Source organism: Callospermophilus lateralis, chromosome 13 (genome assembly GCF_048772815.1).
Source record: "Callospermophilus lateralis isolate mCalLat2 chromosome 13, mCalLat2.hap1, whole genome shotgun sequence".
Classification (NCBI taxonomy): domain Eukaryota; kingdom Metazoa; phylum Chordata; class Mammalia; order Rodentia; family Sciuridae; genus Callospermophilus; species Callospermophilus lateralis.
Window position 1 is genome coordinate 22616577 of NC_135317.1, and position 26751 is coordinate 22643327.

A 26751-nucleotide genomic window follows, 5' to 3' on the forward strand; every position below is an offset into this window, starting at 1 on the left:
AATACAGCACACATTAACGATGACCAATAATTGAAAATATATTTCTTATGTGCCACTTGACTTCTCAGGATGTTATATTATACATTCAGCTAAAATTCCTGCAGTTTGAGAGCACATGAAAAAATCTATTCAGACAAGGTGCTGCATTTTCTGTGAAATGCTGAAGACTTCCTCACAGTGGAAAGGAAGTTATACCCATCATTTATTCTGTGCTTCTTATCTCAAGCACCTTTTGCTACACAGATTTTTGTGGACCTTGCTTTCTTGGAAGGAAAATAAATTGCAAAGTATAGAAATAAAGAAACCAGTCCCAGTGAAAACCAATTGCTAAAATCCATCATTCCAGCAAATTGGTAAATACTCAGTAGGGGACCACACCATCAGTGATGTAGAGCATTGTCTAACCATTGTCTCTCCCACACATGAAATAGCTTTCACCTGGAGAAACAGAGAACCATATAAGCCCCCCAGGGTCACATAGGAAGCAAGTATCTTGACAACCCAGATTGGATTCCATTCATCCTGTGTCTACTTTCTTTGGAACCCTCAATGTTTGGAACCCTACTGTTACCTCTTGAGATTTATAGGTGCCAAAGCCCCATCCAGGAATGAAGTGACCATCATTGGGCTCCACATACTGATGTTTCAAATTTATTGGCTTTCACTTCTCAGCCTAAGTTCTGCTTCTTCTTCTGCCTTCACAGGGCAATAAATAATGGGATTCACATCCCCAACTGCCTGTCTAATGATTATCCAATTCTATTTGCCGTCTAATATTTACCCAATATCGTATAGGAGGATTGAGATTAAAAGAATATTCCATAATGATAAGAGAATTTGAAACAGTTCTCTTATTTCATATGGAAAATTTTTAAATGATCTACTACACAGTAATAAAAGCAAGTTTTTAATAATTTTTCTCTTAAAATATTATCATGCATTATGATAAGGGATGAAACCATATTGACAATTTATTAGCCTGGAAACCTCTCATCCCTCCTCTTTTTTATTTTGATTGGTTCTGGTTTGGGAATTTTTTTCTCATGATGAAGCCCCTTCTTGATCATAATTATGAGATATGATGAATGAATCATGCACCATGCACACAAAGAATTTTTAGAAAAGGATTATAGAACAATTATTGAGGCCTCATAAAATTAACTAAATGTTACAAGGAGAAAGAGGTAGCCTTTTAATTTTCTCACTGGTATAAATGTTTTCATAATTTTTCTACCAAGTCCCAAGAGGATGCAGTCCTGACAAGTGTGCAGTAACATCTGCACTCACTGTGACATTCTGCTCAGTGGAAGACAAATGATTACAGTCACAGGAAGTCAGTATGCACTAGGTAGCCAGAGATTAAATTAAAGTTCACTATATAGCTTAAACCTGTTAGATAAATTTGAGAAAACCATTAATATGCATGGTGCAAAATGTAGACACTTTATATGATTTATGACCTTGTTTAATATTATCCCAAAAAGAAAAAAAAATGGAAAAATCTTAAATTAATATAAATTTTGGAATAGCTGTGTAAATATTGATTCACTTGATGATGTGGACTATCTGAAGAAATTAAAAATCAAACATAAATGTTTATTAATATAAATTGTCAAATATAGGAATATGAGCTTTTAGTTAAAAGAGCAGGGAATATATTATAATCAACAACATAATAAGTGTATGAAATATGCATGATACAAAAACTATTATAAGTACTCATTCTCTTTGAATAGTGAGAATAGGCTGGATCTCCTACATGCATTTTAATCACAGGAATTTTTTTGTCACCATCATAATTTGAAAACAGTGATTTAATGTATATATTGAAAAGCTCTGCCTGTAACACAGATCCTATTTTCTTGTGGTTTTGATTTTATTAAAGTAATCTCTTTCTCAATCAACCATTATTTGAAAAAATGAACTATCTAACTCCACACACGAGCAAATATACAGAATTTAAAAGGACAGTTGAGCAGCTATCAAATTTTGATTCTCACAGAAAGCATCAAAGGTGAAAATTTTGAAAAAAGAGCATTCTCATTTGCAAAATATATTCTGAATCTTCTTATTTGCTTTCTAATAAAAATGTCCACTGTTGATGAATGACTAGTGTGCAATAGACAGGTTCCAAGTCACGTTACTTAGTGAAGGAAAATTAACTGAGAGCTCTAGGACATTATTTTGCAAGATGCAACAGAAGCTATAGGGTCTTTCTAAAAAGAGGGCTCTGAGTGATTTCTCAGTTTGTTTTTCAGTTCACTACAATTAACATTTCACTTTTGTATTCTAAGAAAAGTATTTACTTATAGAAGGTGAGAAGCTCTGACCCTGAAAATTGAAGAGAAAGAAATTTCCTGGCAGAAAACCAGCCCTCGCTCAAAGTGCTTTTGCTCAGTACCACAAACCTCACTGGAAGCCCCCAGTTTTGTCTGTTATGATTCCATTTACTATAAAAATTCTGCCTTGCAAACTTGGAATATGGTCTCTCCTGACTTTACCTGGGTTGCAATACCTAGACATTGTCACAAGCATTCGTCTGTCTGAGATCAGAATGTTCTTTGGCACTGATCTTAGTCTATAGCTGGTCTACTTGGACATGGAACCATGTGCCCAAGACTCTACCTTGGTGTCATGGACAGAGAACAACAAACCTTTGCTCCATATCCACCGAACCTCGCTAGTCAATGACTCACCAACATCTGTGGTCAACTCTGGTTCTTTATACAATCTTGAGTTTGTTTGTTTGTTTGTTGTTTTTTGTTTTGTTTTGTTTTTGAGACGTTGCAGGCAAATTTAAATCACAGAAAAAGTGAAACAGCAAGATTGCAGAAATAAAATGTTATGGCCATATGTAAATATATGTTATATAAGGAGTTTATAACAGTCATAATAAATTCTTGCATCTTCAAATGACAAATTCTAAAGAGCTCTTCTGTGTCTAAAATATATCTGGCCATTCCTGAATTGAGAGATATTTTACTCTATCCTGGAACAAACCTCTGTGCTATTATATCTGAGAACTAAAAGAGTCCTCTATTATATGTATATATTTGTATCCAAAAATCAGGTGAGAAGTGAGCCCAGCTCTATCTTTTTTTATAAGTAATTATATTGAGATCATGGTATCTTTGATAAGGTTTGGCAAATATGAAAAGAAGAATCAGAAATCTCACAGTTGATAGCTGAGACCTTGGGTGGCCTCTCTGGTCACCAGTCCCAGATTCCACTGAGACACACTCTTCCCAAATTCTCTGATCCATTGAGGTTGGCCTGCTGTGCACATCCATGATGATCAGCCCAGATGCTTAACAAGGGCTCCAAGGGGAAACCAGATGACTCCTACCTTGGGATTTCAACGTCTAAATGGGAATATACAAAAACAAATTATTAACTCAGGCTTATTACAATTTGTCTGAAATGGTAGGACAGGTGTCATATTGTAACTATGCTACAGAAAAATCTGAAAGTAGCAGGCTTTTTTTTATTATTCTCCATACTGTGGAAGTTTTCTGTCAGAAATGTAAATATCCAACAATAAGAAAATATTAAGTTTATGAAAGCTAATAACTCCAAGGGAGAACCATGCTTGACATTACACAGATCAATATCCAAAAAGGCACAAGCTGCTTTTATTTTTGTTGTGTAAGGTGTTGAAGAGTGTGATATTGAAAATTGCTGAGCTCTGATGTTTTTCAGTTTAGTTGTAAGACAGAAAATTTAACTCAACTTGTTTGAAAGTTTGAGAAAATTGATGCAGATCGCTAATTTGGGGGCAATAAACAATTGGTTTCCTAATGATTCTATTAGGAATATTGATATAATATATAGGTATTATGGGAAAGTGTAGGACTAGGTCATTTATTGAAGATCTTTCTGCTTTTTCATAGAGACCTTCAATATCTATATCATGAGGACTAGAAACACAAATCTTCCATGTCAGACTTCAAGTGGAAACCACGTCTATAAAACTGCAATCCTCTCTGGCTGCCATCAACTTGACTTTGTTACCTTACCCACTTCTTGGTACACTCCTTTCATTCTCTTAGATTACATTTCTGCCCTAGATATGTGACATCACCTGTCCTTCTTCATGCAGACACCAGAAGCTCCCCAGTTGTCTGGCTTTTTCCTAAGATTTTCTACTCATGCCTAGAGTATACTTGAATTTCTACTCATGCCTAGAGTATACTTGTGGTAATCTAGGTAAAATCTTAACTGTAACCATGCCTTGTTAAGCAAGTTGCTTGCTCTGTAGCTTCTACTACGCTGCCATGCATCAATTTGTGATCCACCTGAATTACAACAGTCATTGGGTCTCTCTTCTTTCCTCTGAGAAATACCCATACAATCTGAAGTGTTAATATTGTGTTAAATAATATTCATTTCTTGAAGGACACCTAGGTTGGCTCCATGGTCTAGCTATTGTGATTTGATCTGCTAATAACCATTGATGTGGCTGTGTCACTATAGTATGCTGATTTTTAAGTCCTTTGGGTATAAACCAAAGAATGAGATAGCTGGGTCATATGATGGTTCCATTCCCATTTTCCTGAGGAATCTCCATTCTGCTTTCCATAGTGGTTGCACCAATTTGCTGTCCCACCAGCAATGTATGAGTTTTCACCATATCCTCGCTAACATTTATTGTTGCCTGTATTCTTGATAATTGCCATTCTGACAGGAATGAGATAAAATCTTAAGAGTACTTTTGATTTGCATTTGCTTTTCTCTAATTGATAGAGATGTTGAATACTTTTTCATATATTTGTTGACAAATTGTATTTCTTCATCTGTTCAGTTCCTTAGCCCATTTATTGATTGGGTTAAGAAAATGTGGTATATATACTCAATGGAATATTATTTAAATATTTTAATAATATTTAAAGAAGAGTGAAATTATGGCATTTGTCAGTAAATGATTGGAGCTGGAGAATATCATGCTAAGCAAAATAAGCCAATCCCACAAAACAAAAGGCCTAATGTTTTTTCTAATTCACAATAAAGCCAGGGCCACTTGGGAAGGGAGGTTAGGGGATGTGAGGATAGGAAAGTTAGTAGAATGAAACAGACATCATGTGACTACATGAACGATATGATTCTGCAACATGTATAATCAGAAAAATAAGAAATTATATTCAATCTATGTATGATATATCAAGGTGCATAAATGAATTCTACTGTCATCTATAACTCATTAAACCAAATGTAAAAATTTAGAAAACAAAATAATAGAGTAAATGAAAGTTGGCAAACTCCTCTCACTCTCTTACAGACCTACTGCTGGGTGAGGCCTATCCTGTTTACCTATTGATCAGTTCTTGTACCAACTATCTGTGAGAAACATGTCTATAATGAAAAATAATCATTTCATATCTATTTATATAGACCAATTCACTTAAACCCAAGTCTTCAACCAAAAGACTCATACACATTTGGTTGAAATAAAACTTAAGCTATCACAAGATTTTAAGTTTCCCAAGCAATTCGAAGTTTGGCAACACTGAAAAAAAATGAAACCTAAATAAATCAAGGCTCTTTCATTATGATGTCAGTGACTGAGATGGTGGTCTCTCCAACATCTTTTTCACCCAGCTTATTCGTGAGTCAGTCATGTTAATTCTATTGGCATTAACATATGGTCACTGTTTCAAAGGGACTGTGACCCAGTCCTAGTCAATGCCACATGAAATGGATCCTGCTAGGGGCTTCTCTGCAAGTATCCCTCTGGTTTAAGAAGGCAATTTTAATAAGAGCTGGCTCCTTTTCCTAAATTGGATATTGGCTGCTGTGCTGGGTGCTCTGCTCCCAGCCTAATGATGTCAACACACAGAAGAGGGAAGGGCCAGGAATAGATTGGAGAAATTCTAGACTCATGTGAACCATATCCATAGCTTATTCTTCCTCTGGCCATTTTCTTGTGGGGGTAAACCTTCCAAAGTTTGTGTAGACTTAATGTGCTTTGAGGAAAGAAGTTGATAGCCCTGTTTACACTACCTAAAGGCCAAGACCATTCTGTGTGAGACAGCTTTGGCAATGGCAGGCAGGCAGGCAAAACCACACTGAAATTCTCTGCCATTGTGAATCTCCTTTTCCTTCATTGCCTGCTTTTTTGGTGCTTTAGACAACTGACTGTTTACAAACGTGTATACTGTTCATTCCCCAGAATCTAATGGTTTCTTGATGTTTCCAGGGGAGAAACTGGAGCTTTACTAGTCCAACATTTTCTCACATCACTCTATATTCTAGATTTTCAAGTGATTTATGAGATTCCTTTCTATGAATGCATCCAATTTGACATAAGTATTTTCAAGTAAGTTGTAATTAAGGTTGTTTCAGCTCTTCTTCTAATGCTAATCACAAATCCAGCTATGGTATTTGATAATAGACAAAATGTTTTTTTATCTCTAGAGTATTATCATCAAAAGAACATTTGGTGGAAGGAAAACAACAGAGGAGAGGAAAGAAATCAATAGAAAGGAGTGAGGTGGGAAAAGGCATTGGAAAGTACATGGGGGATGAAATCTACCCTATTATGCTATTTCCAGGTATGCATATACCACAGTATATGAACAAAATCAAATCATCTAATATATACAAGTCCGTGTACATCACATTAAGTAAATTACAATAATAGTAGGAAGACCAGGAGAGTAGAGCACGCAGATCATGAAGAGGAGGAGGACAAGAAGGGAAGTTATTTAGGTATGAGATTGATCAAATGTTAGGTGTATGTGTGAATTGGCATCGTGAATCTCACTACTATGAATAATTATAATGTGCCAGAAATAAAGAATTTTTATCATAGTCCTCAAGCAGAGAAGTGTTCAACTCTGCTCACTTCAGCCTTGGCACATCTGACCCCTCACAATTTTTACAGGATGGTTTTCCTCTCACCTCCTTGACAACCATATGACAACCATCTTATTCCCTAGTATACAGGAGCTCTGGTCCTCAAGCTGCAGGAAAGGAGCCCTTGACCTGATGCTTATCCTGGCCCTTTGTGCTTCATGTTGCAGACCGTGAACCATAATCGAAATGTATTCTGTTTTCTGATTATGCCCTGGGCTAGAGAAACACTGAAAAATAAATACCAATTGCTACTTCCTTAAATCCTGAGAACTCCTATATTCTCCTACCTCAGAAACATCAAAAAACCCCTGCTTACAGGCTGGTAGCCAAATTGGGTTTGTTCATAATCACTCAAAAAGATAATAATCATAAACATAATAGAGTGAATATAGAATCTTGAGATAAACAACTTTATTTTTATCAAAAATTGATGAAAATTTAGTGTCTTTCATACTGGACTGGTGAAGGTTGCTCCAGCAGAATGTGAGTTGCTAAGATACATGGGTTAACAACACAAGTGATGTGTCCAATCAGTAGCACCTGAGTTGTCTCCTGCATCACAATCCACATGCAGGATACCAGTAGAAGTCATGACAAAGGTGTCCACGTTAATATTTATCAGCAAATGGATAATTTGGATGATCAGCTCCACTAAAATGAGAAAGTAAAATGTGTAACAGACTCAGTGACACTTTTCTACAGGGGTAAAGAAGTGACAGCTACAAACTCCATTATATTTCCTGAGTAGTTGTGAAATCGGCTTTTCCTACTTTCCTGAATATACCTTTATCAGAAAGGTAACTAAATCATTCAAATTCTATTCCTTTTTCTAGAATAGCACACAAAAAACTCACTGAAACAAGAATTTACTCATATTCATCTCCCTTAGCTGTATCAAACAAAGATATCTTTCCTTATTTCTTCTTCTCAGTGAAAACAGATAAAGATTGCAACGTGGATACATATTTGTAGAGGACACATCCATTTATGCCATCTTTAGTATAAAAACAGGTTTAGATATTGACCGATACAAAAAGTATTTTAGGGTAGAGTATTTTGATAGCAATTTAACTTCCATTTCACTAATTCATTAATTATTTTCTCACTGCTGATCACACATGGCACGGTGCTACACTCAGATATGGAAAGGATGTTGTTTATAAGGTAGACATGCAAACCCCTAGAGCTCACCATATAATATTTACATCTCTATACTTTAAAAACAATACAACAGAAAATCATTACTTCCTGAAGTATTTAATAGGGAGCAAGAATTGCCAATTGCTTGCTACTCTCTCTTGGTATTGCATTCCTCCTTTTCCTTTTTTTAATTTATATTAAAATGATAACAATATATCTTCCAGTTTTTAAGGACATATCATCATTGATTATCTAATCCCTTCTCACATGTCATTGAAAGGTTAATAAAATAGGTACTTGTCACTCCGTTTTTATGTATGCTTAACAAAACACTGTTGAAATCTTAAGAACTGTCTGCTTATCTTGTTCCCAGAATGTGCTGTCCCCAACCGCCAAACTGTTTGCTAATCTTGTTCCCAGAATGTGCTGTCCCCAACTGCCAAACTGCAAAATGTAACTTCCCTCCCTGCCCTCTCCAAGAAAAGTATATAAGCTCTGCTTAAGCGGTTCTCAGGGCTCTCTCTCTCTCTCTTTGCTCTATTCAAGTGAGCTCTGAGCCCCAGCATGCTGGTCCCCAATAAACCCTTTGCCGTTGCATGAGATAGTCTCTTGGTGGTCTCTTCCTCCGACGCTCGCCTGACCTTTACAGTCATCACATTAATTTCTATTATAAATTAACATTCCTTCAAGCAGAAGGGACATATATTCCTTGTTTACCCTCACTTATAACATATGTGCACTGTCAGACTCTATAACCATAAAGCATCAAGAAGGAGTAAAATTTTTTTCATGACAATAATCCTCTTTGGATGTTTTCTCTGCACACTCTTCCCTTGCTTTTGAATCTCTCTTCTCAAAAACGACTTTATCCTCTGCATTGAGATGTCTCCATTTTCAAACTCAAAACAAAATGTTCGCCCAATGGCCTCGACAAATGCCATTTGTCAGCCACATCAGTGTCTGAGGTCTGATCAAAACTCCATTGAAAAAGAGGAAAAGACTTGAAACTAAAACAAACAATGGTCATGTCAATCAACATTACTTACAACTCAGCAGCAAGGTATCAATAATTTCTATTCAGGCCATCTAGGTCTTTCATGTCTTCTGCACTCAACTCGAAATCAAAAACCTATCACACAAGTAGAAAGTATTTAGCATAGGTGGACGGTGCATTGCCAATCCTGAAAATCCAATGAAATCAGATAACTGCAGAAACATTTAAAATATCTGAGAATTTCCAAAACTTATTAGAGACATGAAACAAAACACTCAAATGGTCAATAAGTGTCAGATGAAAATTAAAAAGAAATAACTTGTAATGCATAATGTAGTGAAACTGTACCAACTATAGACAAAGAGAGATCATTAAACAGAAGCTGTAGCAAATAAGGCTAATATTATACCAAGATTATGGTATCAACATACTTAAAAGACCCAGAAAAAGCTAGAGGCGACATTTTGAGATATGTAAGGTAATTCAATAATTTCCAAGGATACTCTTTGATATCTTTCTTTCTGGGGGGAAAGGGGAAGGTACCAGGGTGTACTGGACTAATGAGCCACATCCCCACCTCTATTTTGTATTTTATTTAAAGATAGGGTCCTACTCAATTGGTTAGCACCTTGCTTTTGCTGAGGCTTCTTTGAACTCTCCATCTTCTTGCCTCAGCCTCCTGAGCTTCTGGGCTCATAGGCATGTGCCACTGCGCCCAGCTACAGGTCGGTTTCTATATTGCATCAATGGAAACTTCAAACTCCAATGATGATTTTTGTTCAATAATTTTTAAGTCATAAATTCTTAAAGTACTAATTATATCCTGGTAATTAGTTTAATAAAGTCAAAGGAGGTGGTGGAAAGAGAATCACCTTGTCTAAATCTGAGACATTTTAAACATGAAAACAGTTTTCACAAATTGCTAACATGCCTAAACAAATGGATACTTAAATCATAAGTAATTTCCTCAAAAATGGCAAGAGTAAAATGTTGATAATTTAACAATTGCTGAGTGAGGTAAATGGTACTAAGAGAATTCTTTGAACTTTTCTGTGCATTTGGAAATTCTCAAAATGAAAAGGGATTATCAGAATTATCACTACTGTATAAATAAATCTAACAGAATATATACAAAGGCCTTCATGGAGAAGTTTACTGAAGAGGTTTCAAGTTGGCTGAATATAAAGTCAAATTTCCTGGCTGCTCAGTGGCATAAAACCAGACAAGTAGTTTCTCAACAAGGTGGGTGAACAAACGAAATACGGGGGTGACTTTTCAGGAATTTCATATTGGACACTCACAACAGATTGGGTACTCATTAAGTTAGACTAATCAAATCAGGAAGAAATGCCCAGCACCACAGCTACTGCCACAGTTGGAGTCACCAGCCAGATTGGTCTCTCCATGAGCACAGAGGATAAAGGAATTTATGGAATCCATATTTTTAAACTAAAAGGTGTGCTACACAATATCCTCTTATGGGAAGGAAACCACATCTCTCAAGTTGGTATGTGAAGGACGAAAGAAGGAATCATTTTGCAGCAGTAGTGCAAGGAGCTGGCAGCTGAGGGACCTGATTCCTGGCAAATCCAAGTCTGGCCTAAATACAGGCCTAGCAAACCCACATGCACAACATAAAGTAAGCCTAAGTAACCAGGAGAAAATCTATTGTGGAGAGAGCTTTACACAGGGGACAACTGGTTGTGAAATCGCTCCTAGCTCACCCCTCACACTGAGATCTTGCTTGCTTCCAGGACCAGCTGGGAGAGACTCATTGGCTAGGAATTGGAAAGGGTGGGAGATGGAGAGATTGAGTTTGGAGACTAAACCCAAGACCAGGAACCATGCAGTCCCCAGGTGATATAGTGGATTAAAATTTGACCCTTCCACAACATGAGTGGAGCCCAAGGGGAGATCACTGGAGTACAGTCTTTAGCATGGACCAGCAATTGCTAGGCTCTATAGGAAGGCTGATTTGAAATCTCCAGGCCAATTTCATTCAGTGAAGTGTCTGGAGCCTAAGCATAAGTCCTGCCTCTAAGAGTTCTGCCCCTGGGACTACCTGTCTCACCCTAGCAATACCACCATGAGGGTGGAGCAAGTATCATTGTCCAAACAAGCCCACCTAACCACTGAGAACAGATGCTGAGAATATTTTGAACTCCAACAGAAACAATTCTTTAAATTTGAGATCTTTTTTTCTTCTTTTTTTTTTTTCCTTTTTTCATTTCTCTGCTCAAATGTGACCTTAATGTTTCGTGGACATTTGTATATATTCATATTTTATATTGTTCCTTATTTATAGCATTTTTAGAACCAGTTATTTTTCAATAATCAGTTGTTTGAGGACTAGGATGTTTGATTAATATAATTTACTTTTGTATTATTTTATTTTTATTTTTCATTATTAATTTTTAAAATTTTTAAAATAAAAAACTTTTATTTTTTTCTCTCACTTATCTGTTTCCCTTGACTGTCATTCCTCCTTTTCCTCTGCTAATGGCCAATCTCTATTGTTCTCTCCTTTGCACTTCCTTTAATTTTTTATTCTATCTTCTCTCCATTTTCCTCATAATCATTACATCCTACATCACCTCTGTTCTCTTAATTTCCACCATTTGAAATTGTAAACACTGTAGCAAACTGTTTTTATTGTATGCAATAATTGTGCATATTATTTGTCTCTACATTGACAACATTGTAGAAGTCAAAACATGAAATATTTGGATTAATGCTGTATATCATTTGATTGCTTGTTGTTATTCTTTCTCTCCACCTAAATGGTTCAGTACTGAAAACCTCCAGGGACGCTATAAATCTACAGAATTGAAACTCTACTATCTCAGATCCTTACTGTTAGATGTGTAGACTCACATACAACATGAAAAGGCAAGGTCAGAAATTGCCCCAAACAAACAAAGATACTCCAGTATCAAAATTCATCAACACCAGAAATCTTAAAGAAGGAGTTTAAGTCCTTCCCTGAAGCAACCCAAAGGCCATGGAGGCTGAAGAGATGATGGAATGCCTTCAGGAGTTTCCTGAACATCATAAAATGATTCTGGACCAGTTGAATGAACAACGAGATCAGGATCAATTTACCGATATCACACTAATAGACAATGGACATCATTTTAAGGCCCATAAGGCTGCTTTGGCTGCTTGCAGTAAGTTCTTCTACAAATTCTTTCAGGAGTTTACACAGGAACCTTTGGTGGAGATAGAAGGTGTTAGTAAAATGGCCTTTCGTCATTTAATTGAGTTCACATACACAGCAAAACTAATGATACAAGGAGAAGAAGAAGCCAATGACATATGGAAAGCAGCAGAATTTCTACAAATGCTAGAAGCTATTAAAGCCCTTGAAGTCAGATACAAAGAAAATTCAGCTCCATTTGAGGAAAATACCACAGGAAAAAATGAGGCACAAAAAAGAAAGATTGCAGAAACTTCAAATGTTATCACTAGATCATTGCCATCTGCAGAATCAGAGCCTGTTGAAACTGAGGTGGAGATTGCTGAAGGAACAATTGAAGTGGAACATGAAGGCATTGAAACATTAGAGGAAGTGGCTTCTGCCAAGCAGTCCATAAAGTACATACAGAGCACAGGTTCCTCTGATGATTCTGCTTTAGAATTGTTGGCAGATATTACCAGCAAGTACCGACAAGGTGATAGAAAGGGGCAAATTAAAGAAGAAGATGGCTGTGCATCTGACCCCATAAGCAAACAGGAACACATGAAATCACACTCCACTGAGAGTTTCAAGTGTGAAATATGCAATAAAAGGTACCTTCAGGAGAGCGTATGGAAATAGCACGTAAATTGTTACCACCTTGAAGAAGGTGGAGTGAGTAAGAAGCAAAGAACTGGGAAAAAATCATATATGTCAGTACTGTGAGAAACAGTTTGACCACTATGGACATTTTAAAGAGCATCTTCGAAAACATACAGGTGAAAAACCTTTTGAGTGTCCAAATTGTCATGAACGATTTGCTAGAAATAGTACTTTGAAATGTCACCTCACTGCATGCCAAACTGGAGTGGGGGCAAAAAAGGGAAGGAAGAAGCTGTATGAATGCCAGGTGTGTAACAGTGTATTTAACAGCTGGGACCAGTTCAAAGATCACTTGGTAATACACACTGGAGATAAACCCAACCATTGTACTTTATGTGACTTGTGGTTTATGTAAGGAAATGAATTAAGGAGGCACCTCAGTGATACTCATAATATTTCAGAGAGTCTAGTAACTGAAGAAGTCCTTTCAGTAGAAACACGTGTGCAAACTGAACCAGTGACATCAATGACTATTATAGAACAAGTTGGGAAGGTGCATGTGTTACCATTACTTCAGGCCCAGGTGGATTCAGCACAAGTGACTGTGGAACAAGTCCATCCAGATCTGCTTCAGGACAGCCAAGTGCATGATTCACACATGAGTGTGCTTCCAGAGCAGGTCCAAGTCAGTTATCTAGAAGTGGGTCGAATTCAGACTGAAGAAGGTACTGAAGTACACATAGAGGAGCTGCATGTTGAATGGGTAAATCAGATGCCAGTGGAAGTACAAACTGAGCTTCTAGAAGCCGACTTGGATCATGTGACCCCTGAAATCATGAGCCAAGAGGAGAGAGAGCCTAACCAAGCAGATGCTGCTGAGGCTGCCAAGGAAGATCACAGAGGTGCTGAGAGTTTAAAGACCAAACCAGCAGTGGATTCCCAAGTTGAAAAGGCAAAGAATGATGACAGAACAGCTATGCCGGTTTTAGATTGAAATAACAGATATATTTTTTAATTTACACGTTGGGTTTTTGAACTGATTATGGGCAGTGTGACTGTCCTTAAACTGACAGACAAGTGGACCAAAGTTAAAAACGATTTCCTGTTGTGCTGAACTGTTTCTATTGAAACAAACTGATGCCCCTCATCCCAGTTAATGCCACAGAGGAGGATCTTTCTCATAAATGAAGGGGAACTTTGAGAAATATATTTCTGAAAACTTAAATGGATTATATTATTATTATATAGTTGGGTACGAAAGTATCTATTTTCAATGTAGTAAGGGTTCTTTATCACAGTTTTCTCTTCCCCGGGTCATGTCCTTCCTCAATTTTTTTCCATATTCCAATGCATGTTAGAAAATTGAATATGTAGGAAATAAGGCTGCATGAAGAAAGTGTGTTATTACTGTGCAGTTAAAATTTTGGCTGGATTTCTTTAGTTTGAACAACATTCTTGTCTACCCCAATAGTCACAGGTGCCATCTCTGCAACAGAAAGAGTGGTGGTGGCAAAATTTCCAGAATGTTAAAAAAAAAAAAAAAAACAAGAAAAACACCTATGTGCCTTTTTAAAACCAACTAGACTTTTCTATAAAATATCTCTGGTTCTTTCAAAGTTTGTGTTATAAGGAGAAATGTAGACAGTGCTATAGTACTTCATATTTTTTTATGATGACAACTACCAATTCTTTTTCATTTAAGCTAGATTGAGAAATTTCATTTAATGGCAGCTGAAGGGCCCTTTTCAATTGGGAGAGTTCATTTACATCTGTGGTAAACTTTATTTTGATGAAAAGTTGCACTAGTATTTTACTACAAGATAAAAAAACAGATGAGCATTATTTAAAAATTAATGTATTTAAAATAAGGTACAGAGAAACACATATATATAATATATCAGGCTTTGTTTTGAAAGGAATCTTTTCCCCCAATCCTTAATGTAAAGATCTTGTGCTATAATTTTAAAGCCAAACAAATAAGAGTGCTAATCTGTGGACTTAAAAGTAGGTGTATAAATATTTTTAAACAGTATTACTGAGAAAATAAAATATAACAACTACATAAAATAAACCAATATGCTATTTTCTTTACCTGTTAGATATTGGGAGACATTTACATTTTTAAAGTAAACTATAAAATTATGTGTTCAAAAAAAAGAAATTTAAAATTTGTATAGTTAAACTGATCTAACAAGTAAAGTATGATGTAAGCAGTGAAATCAGAGAAAAAATACAAGAAGTGAAAGATCACTTCAATAAAGAGACAAATATTCTTAAAAAATATCAAGCAGAAATCCTTGAAATGAAGGAATCAATAAACCAAATTAAAAATTCATCAGGGAACATCACCAACAGACTAGACCACTTAGAAAATAGTTTCAGGCAATGAAGACTAAAATGTAATCTTAAAAATAAAGCTAATCATGGAGAAAAGATGTTAAGAGACCATGGACAGAATTTCCAAGAAATATGAAATAACCTAAAAATTCCAAATTTAAGATTCACTGGTATGGATGAAGGCTCAGAGATACAAAACAATGGAATGCACAATCTTTTCAATGAAATAATATCAGAAAATTTCCCAAACCTAAAGAATGAAAATGGAAATCCTATACAGGAGCCTTGCAAGACCCCAAATATACAAAATTTCAACAGACCCACACAAAGGCACATTAGTATGAATATGCCTGACATACAGAATAAAAATTTTAAAGGCTTCCAGAGAAAAATGACAGGTCATGTTTACAGAAACATAAACCTGGATCTCAGTTGATTTCCCAACCTAGACCCTGACAGCTGGGAAGTCATAGAATAATAGATATCAAGCTCTGAGAGAAAATGCATACCAGCTAAGAGTACTATACCCAGGAACATTAAGCTGCAGATTTGACAGTGAAATAAAAATCTTCCATTAGATACTGCTGCAGTATGTTAAAAGACTAGCTAAATATTAGAAACTCATAATCATGGATTAAAATCTTTAATATTTTAAAGTGCTTTTCTCTCCAAATTTAGTGAGAGTTTCAATGCAATATCAAGCAAACAGCAACAATCTAGGAAGAGATTGATAAATGCTTCTAAATTCTTTATGAAAGGTCAATCTACAATAGCCAAGATATTTATAAATGAGTGAAGAGGTAGGAAATGTTTGGTGATATACAACAGAAAGACTAATTTTCCATGATAATGAAGCTTATGAAAAAGAGCAAATAAGACAACTGATGACAGATTGTAGCCAGAAAGGTAATTACTGTTACTGCAAAATTTAGGTAGTCATTTAAAAATTATGTGTGCATTTGGATTTTCAGTTAAAATAACATTATTTAAAAAAACCTGCAGTTAAAATAAATATGGAGTTAAAGACTGTAGGACTTTTGTAAAGTAATGTACTAAGGCTGTTCAGTTCCCAGTGTAAGAAAAATATGCCACTCATCAACCACAAAGTAAAGACGTGAAAACAACAAGAGAACCAACGTTATTCATGAAAATATACCAAAAGGAAAAAGAAACCATAAGGAGAATTTGAAGAATATATTTCAACAGATACATTTGTATCTGAAAAACAATATTCAGAATACATAAATGTAGTTAATTGTTTGCAAAAATGCTCCCCCAATAATTCACATCTCCCAGTATCCAATCTCCTATGTGAATCTGCAGCTTCTTTCACTAAGAGACTCTATCTACTTCCCTACCCATTGAGTCTCGAATGGTCTATAATTTGCATTGGCCATTAGAACCTGGCAGAAGCAGTGATGTGCCCATTGTGAGTCTACCTAGGCATCACAAGGCTGGCTCTGCAAATATCCATTCACTGCCTGGGGACACTGCTATGTGATGAGATAAAGCCTGCATCATCAACTGGTAGATGTAAAATTCTATGGAGGGGAGCTCAGACACACCAGACAACAGAGCAAGCAGGACTGAAGCTGAGGGAGCACATGTTCTGCGGATGCATATGAGAATCTATTACAAAATTATGAAAATCCAGTGTAACTGGAAGACATTCACTGAGTACAGGTTGAGCCAAGGCTAATAGTCAAACCATGGAATGATGAAATAAACAAGTGTTATTTGCACTTACCTCAATATTATGGGTGGTTTGTTTTGCATCTACTCTAAGTAATGGTTCAAAAAAGTTCTCCTACTCGAGAATAAAAAGACGAACAACCCATCTAAATGGGTAATATACATAAACTGACAGGTGACAAGTGAAAAACTCAAATTGAATAAATATATAAATATTAAAAAAGATTGAGTATTTGGGAAGTGTAAAAAATAATAATTTCAGGAATAAAAGTATCCCAATCCAAACTCTATTTTTGGAAAATATACAAAGATGTCAATTGTAAGAGTTACACAATACATGGCTACCGATGCTGAAAACCAAATCTCTGTGTTTTATCCAACCTAATTCTATCCATTTGCACTGTCTATCCCATTGTAGAGTAAAAGAACACACTCTGAAAGCACCTGAAAACTTACATGCAGAGGACATGCTGCGGATATTGACTGGTCCCAATAAGATCCTTGCACATTTCAAAGAAGCACACATGTGAAAAAACCATATTCCCACAGCCCTCCTCTATACCTGAATGTTCTCTTTTATTTCATTCTCCTTCAAACTCTGGGCCAGAACCACAACCCCCCGTTGCAGCTGGTAGCGGAGGGCAATCAGGGCTGGGGATCGCTTGTGCTTTTTTGCCAAGGCACCAAGAACAGGATCATCCAAGAGAACTGGAGAGCTCTGGTCAACCCTGGAAGGAAAGAAGTGCTTAAGTCCTGAGGCCAAGTAGTTAGGAAGATATCATTTATTTCTGGGTGGTGTTTTTTCTTTGTTTGTTTGTTTGTTTGTTTTTGGTATGTGTTTGTGTATGTAGGCGGGAGGATGGTGTCTAAGGGCAATTACTACAGGTTTAATCAAAAATTATTTTGCAAGAGATGCAAATGCTTACTCCTTTTTAAGACCCTTTTAAGACACAGGGTCTTACTAAGTTTCTGAGGCTGGCCTCAAGTTTACATTCTTTCTGCCTCAGCTTCCCCAGACATTGCAATGACAGGCAAGCACCATTGCACCAACACACAAAATATACTGAAGTCTATTTGAACCACTCTAAATAGGTATCCTCAAATGCAGACCCTAGACCTGCAGCATTAGTGATTTATGGGACCTTCACAGAAGTGTAAATTCTCTCCTGTCCCTGAGCCACTTGAGAGTGATCTTCCGAAATGTGAGTCTTTAGGACATTTGAGGTAAGCTCCCTGATGTTCTCATTACCATGGTTTCTCTCCTTGAGTTCCAAGAGCACAATAAGCAACCAAAACAATGTTTTTTGATTTGCAGAAGTCCAGCAATTTCCTCTGGTTGTGATAAACATGACATTCTACCTGCGGTGGACAAGACAGAAAGTATCTCATTCTACAAAATGTTAATGTTAATAGAAAAACAAAATGCCAAAGAAAAAAAGCTGAATTTTTTAAAAAATTGAAACATGGACTTTAAATTTTGTCATTAACCAAGATTGACCAATGACTCATGAGAATAAGATTGAAAGACATTTGATAGATATTCTGCAGATAACATTTGTGTAAAATTGTTCATCAAAACCTATAAAATCCTAGTCCATACCTCCAGGAGCTTAGAATAATTCTCCCTATTCATATATGTAAGAACAAGTTCCAATTAGAACCAGTCAGGGTGGGACAAAGTGACCCAGACTTGAAAATCTCCCCTCTTCGGACAAGAACATGAACAATGGAAACTTGGAAATCAGAAGCCACCCTTCTGTCAGTCAACAGTCTAGAGGTAAAGGTTGGTAGAACTACAAAACTCCCAAGAGATACCTAGAAAACCTGAAGCCAGGGTGGGGATGCCGTCCCCATCCTTTCTGAGAGGATTCACTCTCTCCCTTAAGAGTTTCATCTTTTGCCATTTTCTTATCCTTTGTAGTAAATTCATGCCTGCAAGTCTGAGCCACACGTCTGCAACTTTTTTTCTGGTGTGATGCAAAAACCAGTAACTGAGGACCACTATACCTGCCCCTTGATTTATAAAAAGAATTCAAGTCTAACTCCTGACTCCAAATGGGACTGGAGAAACAAGTTCACAGATATAATAAGACCTTTTGGAAAAAAGATCCTGGTTCACGCATAATATGGAAAAGCACTGGGTGACTGACCAATCTGCCTGAAAAGAGCTTAAGAAACATGACAAAGAGAAACATGTGAACCAGAGTGGCATCCTGGAAAGGGGAAGATGTATACAAGATATTTCAGAAAAGCAATGGGAAACATGAACACAGACTGGATTTAGATGGTATGAGATACTTACAGAAACCTTAGATATAGTAATGAAATGTGCTGTGTGAGATATGATCTTCATTCCTAGGAAATGTTCCCTGAGTTCTATAAGAGCTAGTAGTCCAGTCTACAATAGACTTTGAAGAAATTTAGCAAAATATTACTCAGGTGTATGCAGATATAACCACAAAAATCTACATCTCACAGTGTTCCTCAAAGTCAACAATTTTAGATACAAGGTAGAATATAAGAATGTCCTATATCACGCTCTCAATTTCTGTATGTTTGAAAAATTTCATGATAAAAAATTAAGATAAATTAATACAAAATTATTTTCAATTATTAGCAATTATATTTAAAATTTATAATGTACTATCAACATTTATAAAAGTTATGGTCTATGTTTTAAACCACAGACAAATAACCATGCCCAGAATACATGTAATTAAACAGTTGATTAGATATCAGAAAGCATGGAAGAAAGAAAGATAAAAGGGCTTAGGCTCAGGGCCAACTGTATATTCTGGTTGAAGTTCCTGAATGTGAATTTGATCCACCATCAGAATCACCATAAACAAGTAATTCCTCTCAGGCCTGCTATGTTCATGAGCTCTGCTGTTTTTCCTAATTGATGCTTCTGGGTCCATAAAACTGAAATAAGCCATAAAAAGGATTTAGGCACCTGACCTCCACACGAAACCTGATCATTTATCTTCTGTTTTCACTCTTTCTTGCTCACTGCCCATTCCTGTGCACTGGACCTCTTTCCTACACATAATTCCTGCCACTACACATTCACCCATCTGGTCTCTGGTTATCTTCCATTGTTCAAGGACAAGCTCACCATGTCCCTGAAGTCAGATGAACAACAACTCTCCTCCTAGATCACCTGTACGTCACCAAATTCCTACAAAAACTGGGCACCATGTTCCTCCCCTCATTTTCACTAAGGATTCACCCAGCACAGGTACAATTGAGAACCCTCCACATCCTCCAAGACAGTCTTAGACTCTTCTGTTCTACAAAGACAAATGAACTGGGGGACAGAAGAAGTGGAAAGTTGGGGGTGGTGCAGAAACAAGGAAAGAAATGAGACAGCAATGAGGCTCAGGGCTCTCACCTGGTTGCAGACAGGCTTATACTTGCTTATTCAGGATCATCTCCAGCTGCCTGCGGTTAAAGTTGGACACCCCGATGGACTTGGCCAATCCTGCATCCTTGCACTTCTCCATGGCCTTGGGAGGAAGGGGTTGGGAAGAGACATTTGTACAATGGACTATGTCAGTATAAAGTCCAGCCAGAACTGTTAATAGGAGCACTGTCAGGAAATGACAACAAAGTTGATGAACTGATTATTAACAAGAGAAAGATGGTAAAGATAATTGGGCACAGTACTGAGAGCCAGCAAAGGAATCCCTGTGTCCTTGGCAAATCAGACATCACTGCATGTGGAGGCAGGTGGTGCATTTCTCACTGTCACCATTTTTCTCTGCTGTTTCCCTCTACTATATTTGAGTAATTCATTCCTCCCCACCACCCTAAGAAAAATCCTCTAAAATATAATGATTGCTTGTCCCACAATTTCAAGAGAAATCATGACCTGACTGTCACCCTGTGGGCCTCCTATGTGATCACTCTCTCAGGCACTCACCTCCCACACAGCACAGAGATCCACGTGGTCATATATTGTTTTTCCATTTTCATCTTTTGGTAAAAGCTCTTCCCCTGGCTGGAATAGAAGTGATCATCACAGCAATCTTGCCAAATTCATATGTCCATGTATAGCAATGATGCTAGGTGTATTTATGGAATGGAACATTCAAGCCGATGAAATAAGTGGAGTATCACTCTCTATTCATCTGTTTACAAAGTGTTTGCATGTGGATGTAAGGAATACCATTAGGTGCTTATCTTCCTGTATTCTCTTACATCAAATTATCTATATGCTTAAATATATATATAATTTTAAAAGAGTTTTGCAGTTCTCCTCATAGAGTCTCCTACTTGGGTTATGTTAGTTTTTCTGTCCCAATACATTGCCCTGTGCCAATTCCTCTCTTTCACTGGGAGGGTACAGGTTTGCATTCAATTAAACACAGCAATAGTGAATTTCAGTGATGACACAGGCTAAACCATATTCCTTATCTACCTGGACACATGTGTATGTGTACCTAAGATGGTCATTCAAGTTTCTATTCAAGATTGATTTGATGCTAGATGATGAAGAGACCCTATGAAATATTAATGACTATGAAGCTTGAACTACCCCAAAGTCACATTTACCACCAATGGAAAAGGCTAAAATAAAACCAAGCAAACCTCTAGTAATGCAGATATAAGGGATGAATAAACAGAGATGTTTCTGAAGATTACTTCTAATCACAAATCTAAATGGTTTTGACTTTCTATAATTCATATTAATTAGGTTTATAGAATTTTACATAGAAACTTAATTCAACCATCCTTGGTAATGAGGTTCGTAGGAATGGCTGGAATTGAATCGGTTTGATGATGCAAATTGCTTACCTTCATTGAAAATGGGTAATGAATCAAATACAGGTCAACATAGTCAAAATGAAGTTTTTTCAGTGATCTTTCCAAAGAAGATTGCACCAGCTCTGGTCGATGAAAAGTGCACCATAGCTGCAATGGTTAAAGAGAGGAAATTGGACTGGATTCATACATGACTCATATTTGGGAAATTTTTTAACTTCATATTGAGACATTCATTTGTCTGTGGATTGGAAACTGTTGATCACAGAGAAGATATTCTCTTCAGGTCTTGGGTTTCCATTTATCCCACCTATTCATGTGAATGGGATTATATTTTTGGCTATTATTAGCCAATCAATTGAACTATGGAAGTAAATACTCAAAAGATATTTTTTTAAATATTAACATTATTGAATCTCTGAATTGTGTTTCATAGAGATTGTAAACCTATTATTAGTCCATTTCATCCATTTATTTCACAAGTATTATTTAATAAAGAACTGAAGGGAAACACATTTTGAATATTTTATTATATGCTAAATAAAAAAAAGACATTTTAGCTACATCTTCTTTACTCCCCATACACTTTTCAACAAAATGATCTTTGATAAAAACAAATGTTAGAGTTGATATTCAGAATCATAAGAAATTTTACAAGTCATCATGGAGAAAACAAGACCATAATCTGATCTTAATTTTATCTGATTCCACACTAATACTAAATCATTCTGCTGATTCCAGAATCAGAAAAGCATAGAAATTTAAAAGTCATAATTTGTAGACTGTGAGTAGCAATTCATAACCTTTCTCTATTTTGAAACTGGATATCATATGTGAATGAAGATTGTACCAATATTTGTGAATATTGGTACAAGACCAATACCTCATCACCTAATTTTCATTTCTTCATATCTATTTCAGTAATTTTTACACTGTATACACAATACCTTGGAAGTACAGAATATGTCTTCTCTCTTCACAGTGCCATCTGCAATCTTGCTTCTAACGGCCAGTCCTACCTCCTCTTCTACTTGGTATAAATAAGCACAATCAATATGGCGGAAACCAGCTTCTATAGCTATTTTGGTGGCCTCTGTTGTCTTACTATTAGGAACCTAGAGGAACAATCAAAAGTATTTGAGAGTCATATTATGAGAGGTAACTCCTAGTGAGCAAAGAGGACAGGTCACTAGACTGGAAGGAATTTTATATCCCAATGTTTTCTTCAGACTACCTAATTATGTGATAAGGTACTAGTCCCTTGAACTTTGAATGCCCATTTTTTCTTATATAATACTTAAGGAAATAGCCAAAGTACCAAACTGAATACCTTGGGCCAAAACAATGACCTCCTGAAACTCAACTTTTGCCCATGTCTTGTGTTTGTTCTGTATTTAGGGTAATGTCCCTGAATTACTTTGGGTATTTCCTAGTTAATCCAAGAATCTGGCATCCCACAAGCCCCTTCAGACACAGAAATCCTAGTACACTCGCATCAGTGGACCCTAGGAGTGACTCAGATTCCTTGCGTTTCTTGGGGAACTCACAGGATCCAGCATACAGGTATAGACATGTTATCATTTATTTGATAAATCACTATGTAAAATTAATACAGGGAAAGAATGCACGAGATTGATTATAGAAAAAAAATATTATGCAAGGTTCTATGAATCATCTCCAAATAAAGATACACAGATTATATCACATTCCCAAATAATGGGAATTTTGAAACCACTTGGAAAATATTTCCTACAAGAAAGATGCTGTGATAATTTTCTAAGACTTTCATATACTTGTTGACTGTTTGTTCATCTTATTTGAGAATTGTCTGCTTAATTCCTTTGCCCATTAATTTATTGGATTTTACTTACTTTCTTTCCTTGGCATTAGCTATTTTATTTCTTTGTGTATTGTTGAAATTAATGCCGTATCTACACTTTGAGTGTAAGTTTATCTCCAATTGTGTAGAATCAAGAGATGTTTTTTTTCTGGTTAAATTGACACTCTATACTAGGACACAACACAATTTCACTCTCCCAAAGAAAGATAGATATGTGTGTGTGTGTGTGTGTGTGTGTGTGTGTGTGTTTGTGTGTACATATACATATATATGGTTCATACATATACATATATATGGTTCTAAAGAAAAGGGTAAATCACTATTTCCCTGAATGTCTCTTTCTGTTCCCAAAATCCTAGCCAAATTATGAAATAATGAGGGCAAGCCTGGACTTATTCTCCCAGATATTTATTATCTCTAAGAACCTTGTCTTTTTCTTCTGCACATTGGATGTGAGGGCAAGTTAATGCTACCTGTGTAAACATGCTTTTTTTCTTGTATGCCAGGACAGTTGCTCCTTGGCATGTTGGTGAAATAAGCAAATTAAGGAAGTGAATGTTGATGATGTCACTGCTTCTGCAGCCTAACTCTCTTGATTCTACAAAACTGGAGATAACCTTTGTCATCCACAGTGTTGAAAAGGTGTTAATATACAGACTATACTAAGAAATCAAAAACCTTACACCCAGAAAAGAAAGTAAGTAAAACCCAATAAATCAATGAGCAAAGGAATTAAACCAACACCTCTCAAACAGGAGGAACAAACAGTCAACAAGTATATGAAAAAACATTCAACATCTCTAGAAATTAAAAAAAAACTCAAATTAAAATTACACTGAGATTTCATCTGACTCCATTCAGAAAGGCAACTATCAAGAATATACTTTAAATGGGAAAACTGTCAATTATATTTCAATAAAGCTGATTTAAAAGCCTCAAAAAACAGAAGACAGTAACAGCGCGGGGGCTGTAGATCAGTTGTAGAACGCTTGCTTCTCACATGTTGGGCACTGGGTTGGATCCTTAGCACCACATAAAAATAAATAAAGATATTGTGTCCATCTACAACTAACAAATATATTTTTAAAAAAGAATACAGTAACAGCTGAGGCAGTGACTTACAACTATAAACCCAGAGTCAGGAGGCTGAGACAGGAGGATGGCAAGTTCAAAGCCAGCCTCAGTATTGGAAAGGCTCTAAGCAACTTGGGGAGACCCTATCTGTAAATAAAATACCAAAAAATAGAGGTGGGAATTGGGCTCAGTTGGTTGAGTACTCATGAGTTCAATTTCTGGTACCAAAAAAGAAAAAGAATACAATGACAATAAATGTTGGTGAGGGGAGATGTAAAGAAGATGGTACGCTGTAAAATGCTGGTGATTGCAAATTGATACATTCTGGAGCCCATTATGGAAATTTTCCAAAACAATAGGAATGGAACTACAAATTGACTGGGTTATCCCATTTCTCTATATGTATCCAAAGGAGTTAAAATCAGCGTGAATCACCCACATCAATGTTTAAAGCAGTGGAATTCACAATAGCTAAGCTAGGTGCACTTCAACAAATAAATGATTAATGAAATGTGAAAGATATTCACAATGGAATATAACTCAGCCATTAAGCAAAATAATTTTATGATATCTGCTAGTTCAATGAATGGATCTGGAAATTATCATGATAAATGAAATAAAGCAGTCCCACAAAAACCAAAGGTGGAATCATCTCTCTGATACATGCATGCTAACACACAGCAAGTGGGGAGGGAAGGGAAGAACAGAAGTTTGGAGTTTTAGACAAAGAAGAATGACAGAAGGAGGTGGGAATGAAAATAGGAAATACAGTGGAATAAATCTGACATAACTCTCACATGTTCAGGCTGGGGATATAGCTCAGCTGGCAGAGTGCTTGCTTCACATGCACAAGGCCCTGGGTTCGATCACCAGCACCACACTTAGACACACACAAAAAAACTTTTGGACACGCGACCCACCAGCAGAACAGGCACAGCAATCCGCAGAGCGGCAGAGTCACCCCCTGAGCCTGCAAGGTAGGCAGACCTGCGACCCACCGGCAGGTCAGGCCCAGAAACCTGCAGAGGGCCACAACTGCCCCACGTGCCTGCTAGGTAGGCGGAACCATGACCACCAACAGAACAGGCCCAGCGGCCGGCCAGACAAATTGCCCCGGTTGAGGGAGGGGCAGAGCCGCCGGGCACCTGCAAGGTAGGCAGACCTGCAACTCACCAGCAGATTAGGCCCAGCGACCCGCGGAGCAGCTGAGCCACCCCCCATGCCTGCAAGGTAGGCGCACCTGACACCCACCGGCAGGTCAGGCCCAGCAACCCGAGGAGGGGCACAGCTGCTCCACGCGCCTGCAAGGTAAGTGGAACCATGACCACCGACAAAACAGGCCCAGTGGCCCACCAGACACATTGCCCCGGTTGGGAGAGGGGCAGAGCCGCCGAGCGCCTGCAAGGTTGGCAGACCCGCAACCCACCAGCAGACAAGCACAGCAATCCGCAGAGCGGCAGAGCCACCCCCAATGCCTGCAAGGTAGGTGCACCTGACACCCACCGGCAGGTCAGGCCCAGCAAACTGAGGAGGGGCACAGCTGCCCCACGCACCTGCTAGGTAGGCAGAACCATGATCACCAACAGAACAGGCCCAGCGGCCGGCCAGACACATCGCCCCACCCCGGTTGGGGGAGGGGCAGAGCCGCCGGGCACCTGCAAGGTAGGCAGACCTGCAACTCACCAGCAGATCAGGCCCAGCAACCCACTGAGAGGCAGAGTCACCCTCTGAGCCTGCAAGGTAGGCGGACCTGCGACCCACCAGCAGGTCAGGCCCAGAAACCTGCGGAGGGGCACAGCTGCCCCACGCGCCTGCAAGGTAGGCGGAACCGTGACCACTGACAAAACAGGACCATTGGCCCCCCAGACACATCGCCCCGGTTGGGGGATGGGCAGAGCCACCACCAGCGCCTGCTAGGTAGACAGACCTGCAACCGATAGACAGAACAGGCCTAGCGGCCAGCGGAGGGGCAGAGCCGCTGCTCGTGCCTGCAAGGTAGGCGGACCTGCCACCACCGAAAGAACAGGCCCACCGAAAGTACAGGCCCAGCGGCCTGCCGGCGTGGTAGACACATTGCCCCAATTGGAGGAGGGGCAGAACCACTGCCAAAGCCTGCGAGGGAGACTTTGCAACTATACAAGAGTAATATAAATATATAGGGGGAAAAATCAATAACACAACAGTTTCACCAAGCAGAAATAAACGCGATCAGTATGTAAAGACAAGGAAAGAAAGGACCACAAGCAATGCAGGTCTACTCAACTTTAGAAGAGGTAATAT

General features: G+C 37.7%; 2 pseudogenes across 1 annotated transcript; one reads left to right on the forward strand and one right to left on the reverse strand.

The window, feature by feature from the left end:
- Positions 1-7460: 7460 nt before the first annotated feature.
- Positions 7461-26343, reverse strand: LOC143379575 (aldo-keto reductase family 1 member C4-like; annotated as a pseudogene). The gene is made up of 9 exons (XR_013088484.1): positions 26254-26343; positions 22505-22672; positions 21591-21707; positions 20716-20793; positions 20185-20299; positions 18043-18152; positions 17356-17521; positions 9039-9121; positions 7461-7503 (listed from the first exon to the last, which is right to left on the reverse strand). The product of XR_013088484.1 is annotated as an aldo-keto reductase family 1 member C4-like (transcript).
- Positions 11988-13758, forward strand: LOC143412016 (zinc finger protein 131 pseudogene; annotated as a pseudogene).
- Positions 26344-26751: the final 408 nt, after the last annotated feature.